Source organism: Salvelinus sp. IW2-2015, unplaced genomic scaffold (genome assembly GCF_002910315.2).
Source record: "Salvelinus sp. IW2-2015 unplaced genomic scaffold, ASM291031v2 Un_scaffold1500, whole genome shotgun sequence".
Classification (NCBI taxonomy): domain Eukaryota; kingdom Metazoa; phylum Chordata; class Actinopteri; order Salmoniformes; family Salmonidae; genus Salvelinus; species Salvelinus sp. IW2-2015.
The window spans coordinates 123,963-132,323 of record NW_019942948.1 but is presented as its reverse complement, the minus strand read 5'-3'; the positions used below and the strand labels follow the sequence as shown (position 1 = coordinate 132,323).

The following is an 8,361-nucleotide window of genomic DNA, read 5'->3' as shown; positions in this document are numbered from 1 at the left end:
CAACTAGATTGGGCTGGGTGCCATCTATTACGCAGCCAGATGGGTGGTGTCCATCAGCGCAACGCCTACGATTGGTCTCGGTTGCCTTACTCAGGGCAAGCTAAGACGTCGCGTCTGGTGGCGCACTTTCAGTCATGTTTAAATTATGATGTGAGGACCTCTATGTAGTTGAATGGGATTGCTTTTATTAAATAGATACAGATCTAAATCATTCTCAATGTGAATCCGTTTAATAAATGTTAAAAAATGCACACTATCAAGGAGGCGCATCATGCTCACAGTTTCACTGCATCATATCAAATGTAATCTTTCTCAAGGTGGAATTAGTTCATAGAATCCAACCAGCTAGGCAGTGACTAGTTCTGGAAAAACCTTCGCCGTAGGGTAGACTTCAGCTGCGTGTTGACTATAATTCCAAATGCTGTGTTTTAACGTTAGTAAATGTCAATAATCGCTTGCGAAATGGCTTTTCGAAACAATTGTCCCTTTTCTTTCATATCAGCGAGAAAATCTTTCAAATAAAAATAAAACCACTTCCTGAAGCAGTTTAGCACGATCACAAGCTCCAGCTGACCCACTCACTTCCTCCCCAGGTAGCTTACACACAGGTGTTCAGAGCACGCTAGATAGACAATTAGCACAGGTATCCGCCTATCTTTCCCTTAAACAAGCGCTGTAACACAGAAGTATGGCCGTGTAGACACTCTAACCTAACCTATAAAGTAGTAATGTTCCGTTTTGCTGATATGAAGATACGGAACGTATGTTTCCAACACAGGCCATGCGTTTAAAACTTGCAGAATGAGTGTCGGGCGCTGCACAAAACTCCCCGGCCAGAAGATAATATCGTCATTAGGCACTAAAAGGTAGTCAGCGTCTAGGATGGGTTAGCCGGTGCATCTGCTTTGGAGACGGCTCTCCGTCACACCTCTAGGAAACCTGTCCCTCCACAGACATGTGATAATCATTTAGGGGAAGTTGTGGTATCCCCTCCATTTTCTGTTCTGGCCGAAAGAAGACTTCCACCAAGGTTATAGGCTACATGCTCGCTCTATTGCGTCCTGACATGCCTACTAACACAGCCATCGCAAGCGCACTAAACTTTGATTGTCTCTCATCGCCAAATCACCAAAACAACCTGAATGACTATCTAAACGATCTAAGAGTCGCATCAGGTTTGTTCCTTAAAGATCAAATGCAATGAGTATGCCACTCAGGCAGCTAGATGGGCTGGTGCCACTCAGGCAGCTAGATGGGCTGGTGCCACTCAGGCAGCTAGATGGGCTGGTGCCACTCAGGCAGTTAACATTATTGATTGAGGACCTCTATGTAGTTGAATGGGATTGCTTTTATTAAATAGATACAGATCTAAATCATTCTCAATGTGAATCCGTTTAAATAAATGTTTAAAAAATGCACACTATCAAGAGGCGCATCATGCTCACAGTTTCACTGCATCAATATCAAATGTATATCTTTCTCAAGGTGGATATTAGTTCATAGAATCCAACCAGCTAGGCAGTGACTAGTTCTGGAAAAACCTTCGCCGTAGGGTAGACTTTTCAGCTGCGTGTTGACTATAATTCCAATTGCTGTGTTTTAACGTTTAGAAATGTCAATAATCGCTTGCGAAATGGCTTTTCGAAACATATGTCCCTTTTCTTTCATATCAGCGAGAAAGAATCTTTCAAATAAAAATAAAACCACTTCCTGAAGCAGTTTAGCACAGATCCACAAGCTCCAGCTGAGCCACATCACTTCCTCCCCAGGTAGCTTACACACAGGTGTTCAGAGCACGCTAGATAGACAATTAGCACAGGTATCCGCCTAGTTCTTCCTTAAACAAGCGCTGTAACACAGAAGTATGGCCGTGTGAGAACACTAACCTAACCTTATAAAGTAGTAATGTTACCGTTTTGCTGATATGAAAGATACGGAACGTATGTTTCCAACACAGGCCATGCGTTTAAAACTTGCAGAATGAGTGTCGGGGCTCGCAACAAAACTCCCCCGGCCAGAAGATAATATCGTCAATAGGCACTAAAAGGTAGTCAGCGTCTAGGAATGGGTTAGCCGGTGACATGCTTTGGAGACGGCTCTCCGTCACACTCTAGGAAACCTGTCCCTCCACAGACATGTGATAATCATTTAGGGGGAAGTTGTGGTATTCCCCTCCATTTTCTGTTCTGGCCGAAAGAAGACTTCCACCAAGGTTATAGGCTACATGCTCCTCATTGCGTCCTGAACCTAATCACAGCATCGCCATGCCACTAAACTTGATTTTCCATGCCAAAACACAAAACATGAAGTAGACTAAACATCAAGTCGACAGGCCTTTAAAATCATGAAGTAAAGTATCTCAAATATGCTTAGGGAAAAAATACATTTGAATCCGCGTGACAACAGGAAGCAGGCTGTGTTTGCAACATTAGAATGTTTTTTTCCTCGAGAAATTAAACTGTAACCATACAATCGAATCAAAATTGCCCACAGACCTGAGCAGGACATTGCCCACCCACAGACCTGAGCAGGACATTGCCCACCCACAGACCGGAGCAGAACATTGCCCACCCACAGACCGGAGCAGAACATTGCCCACCCACAGACCNACCCACAGACCGGAGCAGAACATTGCCCACCCACAGACCTGAGCAGAACATTGCCCACCCACAGACCGGAGCAGAACATTGCCCACCCACAGACCGGAGCAGAACATTGCCCACCCACAGACCTGAGCAGAACATTAGGGAAAGATGGCGCTAGTAGGCAAAGCTTGACTAAAATCACTAGAAGAAAAAAAATCGGTGAATTAATAATCGGTTGAAAAATTGAAAGGACAAATTCAAACTTTCCAGATTGACTTGACTTATTAAGGTTTTACTGCTAACCTAAAAAGCATTACATGGGCTTGCTCCTACCCATCTCTCCGATTTGGTCCTGCCGTACATACCTACACGTACGCTACGGTCACAAGACGCAGGCCTCCTTACTGTCCCTAGAATTTCTAAGCAAACAGCTGGAGGCAGGGCTTTCTCCTATAGAGCTCCATTTTTATGGAATGGTCTGCCTACCCATGTGAGAGACGCAGACTCGGTCTCAACCTTTAAGTCTTTATTGAAGACTCATCTCTTCAGTAGGTCCTATGATTGAGTGTAGTCTGGCCCAGGAGTGTGAAGATGAACAGAAAGGCACTGGAGCAACGAACCGCCATTGCTGTCTCTGCCTGGCCGGTTCCCTTCTCTCCACTGGGATTCTCTGCCTCTAACCCTATTACAGGGGCTGAGTCACTGGCTTACTGGTGCTCTTCCATGCCGTCCCTAGGAGGGGTGGGTCCCTTGAGTGGGTTGAGTCACTGACGTGATCTTCCTGTCCGGGTTGGCGTCCCCCCTTGGGTTGTGCCGTGGCGGAGATCTTTGTGGGCTATACTCGGCCTTGTCTCAGGATGGTAAGTTGGTGGTTGATGATATCCCTCTAGTGGTGTGGGGGCTGTGCTTTGGCAAAGTGGGTGGGGTTATATCCTGCCTGTTTGGCCCTGTCCGGGAGTATCATCGGACTGGGCCACAGCGTCTGCCGACCACTCCTGTCTCAGCCTCCAGTATTTATGCTACCATAGTTTGTGTCGGGGGGCTAGGGTCAGTCTGTTATATCTGGAGTATTTCTCCTGTCTTATCCGGTGTCCTGTGTGAATGTGCATGCTGTCTAATTCTCTCTCTCTCTGAAGACCTAAGCCCTAGGACCATGCCTCAGCACTACCTGGCATGATGACTCCTTGCTGTCCCCAGTCCACCTGGCCATGCTGCTGTTCCAGTTTCAACTGTTCTGCCTGCGGCTATGGAACCCTGCCCTGTTCACCGGACGTGCTACCTGTCCCAGACCTGCTGTTTTCAACTCTCTAGAGACAGCAGGAGCGGTAGAGATACTCTCAATGATCGGCTATGAAAAGCTAACTGACATTTACTCCTGCGGTGCTGACCTGTTGCACCCTCGACAACTACTGTGATTATTATTATTTGACCCTGCTGGTCATCTATGAACATTTGAACATCTTGGCCATGTTCTGTTATAATCTCCACCCGACACAGTCAGAAGAGGACTGGCCCACCCCTCATAGCCTGGTTCCTCTCTAGGTTTCTTCCTAGGTTTTGGCCTTTCTAGGGAGTTTTTCCTAGCCACTGTGCTTCTACACCTGCATTGCTTGCTGTTTGGGGTTTTAGGCTGGGTTTCTGTACAGCACTTTGAGATATCAGCTGATGTAAGAAGGGCTTTATAAATACATTTGATTGATTGATTAACTTTACTCACACAGACCATCAGGGCAAATGACATTCATAGCCTTCTGCTTTCTGTTTACAAACAGGAAGTACCAGTGATGCGCACAATATGAAAGTGATGTGGGGCTACAAGAGTGTTTTGCTAGTAAAGAGTGGGATATGTTCCGGGACACATCCCATAACATTGAGGAGTTTACCACAACAGTCACAGGATTCATCAAAAAGTGCATAGACGAGGTAATCCCCACATTGACTCTAAGAACTAGCCAGCTAGTCTTATTGGGGTCCGACAACAAAAAATACATTACAGGCTAAATACTTTACAATGTACATACAGTACCAGTCAAAAGTTTGGACATACCTACTCATTCAAGGGTTTTTCCTTAATTTTTACATCGTAGAATAATAATGAAAACTATGAAATAATACTTATAAAATCATGCAGTAACCCAAAAGTGTAAAACAAAGGAAAATATATTTTAGATTCTTCAAAGTAGCCACCCTTTGCCTTGATAACCACTTGGCACACTCTTGGCATTCTCTCTCAACCAGCTTCACCTGGAATGCTTTTCCAACTGTCTTGAAGGAGTTCCCACATATGCTGAGCACTTGTTGGCTGCTTTTCCTTCACTCTGCAGTCCAACTCATCCCAAACCATCTCAATTTGTTTGAGGTCTGGTGATTGTGGAGGCCAGGTCATCTGATAAAGCACTCCAACACTCTCCTTCTTGGTCAAATAGTCCTTACACAGCCTGGAGGTGTGTTGGGTCATTGTCTTGTTTAAAAACAAATGATAGTCCCACTAAGCCCAAACCAGACGGGTTGACGTATCGCTGCAGAATGCTGTGGTAGCCATGCTGGTTAAGAAAGCCTTGAATTAAAAAATAAATAAATAATTTAAATCACTGACAGTGTTACCACAAAGCACCCCCACACCATCACACCTCCATGCTTCATGGTGGGAACCACACAATGCGGAGATCATGGTTCTCCAACTCTGCGTCTCACAAACACATGGCGGTTGGAACCAAAAATATCAAATTTGGATTCATCAGACTAAAGGACAGATTTCCACTGGTCTAATGTCCATTGCTCGTGTTTCTTGGCACAAGCAAGTCTCTTCTTCTTATTGGACCATGAAGGCCTGATTCACGCAGTCTCCTCTGAACAGTTGATGTTGACATGTGTCTGCTACTGAAGCATTTATTTGTGCTGCAATTTCTGAGGCTGGTAACTAATGAACTTATCCTCTGCAGCAGAGGTAACTCTGGGTCTTCCTTTCTTGTGGCGGTCCTCATGAGAACCAGTTTCCTCATAGCACTTGATGGTTTTTGCGACTGCACATGAAGAAACTTTCAAAGTTCTTGAAATGTTCCGTATTGACTGATCTTCATGTCTTAAAGTAATGATAGACTGTCGTTTCTCTTTGCTTATTTGAGCTGTTCTTGCCATAATATGGACTTGGTCTTGTACCAAATAGTACTATCTTCTGTATACCAACCCTACCTTGTCACAACACAACTGATTGGCTCAAACGCATTAAGAAGGAAAGAAATTGCACAAATGAACTTAACAAGGCACACCTGTTAATTGAAATGCATTCCAGGTGACTACCTCATGAAGCTGGTTGACAGAATGCCAAGAGTGTGCAAAGTTGTCATCAAGGCAAAGGGTGGCTACTTTGAAGAATATAAAATATATTTTGATATGTTTAACACTTTTTTGGTTACTACATGATTCCATGTGTTATTTCATAGTTTTGATGTCTTCACTATTATTCTACAATGTAGAAAATAGTAAAAATAAAGAAACCCTGGAATGAGTAGGTGTGTCCAAACTTTTGACTGGTACTGTACATTTAAAAACACCAAGGCAACATGTGGTGTGTATCTATCAGTTACACATACATGTCAGTTCATACACACAACAAGTAGGTCACGTGGTGCCGTGAGGTGTTGCTTTATTGGGTTTTTGAAACCAGGTTTGCTGTTCACTTGCGCTATATAAGATGGGAGTTCCATGCAATCATGGCTCTGTATAATACTGTACGTTTTCTTGAATTTGTTCTGGACCTGGGGACTGTGAAAAGACCCCTGGTGGCATGTCTGGTGGGATAAGTGTGTGTTTCAGTGCTGTGTGTAAATTGACTATGCAAACCATTTGGAATTTCCAACATATTAATATTTCTAGCAAAAACAATAAGTGTCTTTCCTCTACTCTTAGCCAAGAGAGACTGGCATGCATAGTATTATAATTAGCCCTCTGATTATAATAAAGAGCAAGACATGTCGCTCTGTTCTGGGCCAGCTGCAGTTTAACTAGGTCTTTCTTTGCAGCATTTTACCATATGACTGGACAACAATCAATATAAAACTAGAGCCTGCAGGACTTGCTTTGTTGAGTGTGGGGTCAAAAAAGCAAAGCATCTCTTTATTATGGACAGACCTCTCCCGATCTGTACATTTACATTTAAGTCATTTAGCAGACGCTCTTATCCAGAGCAACTTACAAGTTGTACAACCATTGGATCTATATGTTTTGATCATGAGTTTCCAATCTAAGGTAAAAACCAATTTAGTTATCTCAACTTGTTCAACAGCCACATAATCTTACCAGATTCTAGAAGTCTATAATTTAGCCAATGATTTGTACCAAATACAATATGGCAGATGTTGAAAAGCCATAACAAATAGGTTCTCAACAACAGATTATAGATTAACGTCAAATACACTCGAGGTAAAAGTGTGCGGTTCACACTCACTCCGTCATCATTCTTGTTATAGATGTGTTTAATATAAGCAAAGAATAGAAGCTCAATTCAGAGTTGCCAAATATTGATGCAAGCTGTGCAAAGATGTTGCTGAAAGCAGCTATGTTTTAAATCTCTCTACTATGATCTTATCGAGTCAGACAAAAACAAGCTGAGTCGTAGCAAGATAACGGTAGATCAGATTGTGAGTTTAGGTAGGCGGACACCCGAGCACCGGATTGACGCCGATAACACCAGTGTGCTATATAAAGGGGAGAAAGGTCCATTTGCCGCTCTCCAGAATGTCGGTAGCAAGCTGAAGCGGTCGTAGCCATTGCACAGCCAGCAGAGATGAGCGGTGCACAGCATATGAAAGGAGGGACACTGCGAGACGCTAACTAGTGTTGAATGCATCTAATGTATTTACATGATAGTCGTTTTCCCCTGTAACTACAGTGTCCTCTAAAATAATTCGCATGTTCGTTTGATGCATGTAGCTAATTGTCTGAATTTGCTAACTATTTGAAGCTTTTGGTGCAGTTTCCTTTTCGTTAGCATTAGCTGCTAGGTAGCTAACTGACTATCAACATTCGTGTTAACAGATTCCGACGTAGTATACATTTGACATTTAAAACATCACAAGCGGGTTTAGTATCAACGCGTTTATAATGCACGGCAGCGTTGCACTCCAGCTTGCATGACGCATTATTCTGTTTGCCTTAAATGCAATTGCGTAGCTAGCTCCTTGAAAGCAAAATATGAGTTAATGTTGGAATACTCTTGGACAAGGGGGTGTGCTTGGGAATTTGTTGGAAAATGAAACGCCTTGCCATGCAAGGACTACGGAGTTTTGATCGAGGTTTGCAGTCAGCAAATGTTGTAGCTTTATTCTAGTTATTGAGATTAATAGAGAAATTGCTACATTGTCACAAACTCACCCAAGACGAGAGGTGCAGGCAGCGCGGGGTCTCCGGGACAGCCTCGCACGGGCTTCCATACAGGACCCAGCTACAGGCAGGAAACAGACGACTGTTGACTTCGCCTGTTCAAATTCATTGTTGTGTGTGCATTCAATCGACAAATCCCTCAACCTTCCATGAACCTTGAGCGCCAGTTTATCCGTCATAGTAACTCGTTTATCCCCGTGCAACAGGCAATGATCCAGTTTATACCATAGACATAGAAAGGAATGCTCTGTCATACAGAAGTATATTGAAACATTGTGCAGTTTTGTAATGCATTTTTGTTGTTATAGCTTTATAAGCTTATATACACTGTTAGAAACTAATGGAAACATTATCACTTAATTTAACTGGGTTGAGATTATGCTATTGGCATGTT

The 8,361-nt window shown here is 43.4% G+C and overlaps 1 protein-coding gene across 1 annotated transcript in view; it reads right to left on the bottom strand.

Moving 5' to 3' along the window:
- The window catches only part of bicra (BRD4 interacting chromatin remodeling complex associated protein), a 57,070-nt gene extending 49,018 nt beyond the window's left edge, over positions 1-8,052 (bottom strand). The window contains 1 exon segment of the mRNA XM_070439227.1: positions 7,959-8,052. The gene's annotated coding sequence lies outside the window, so the exon portion shown is untranslated.
- Between the last annotated feature and the right edge of the window lie 309 nt (positions 8,053-8,361).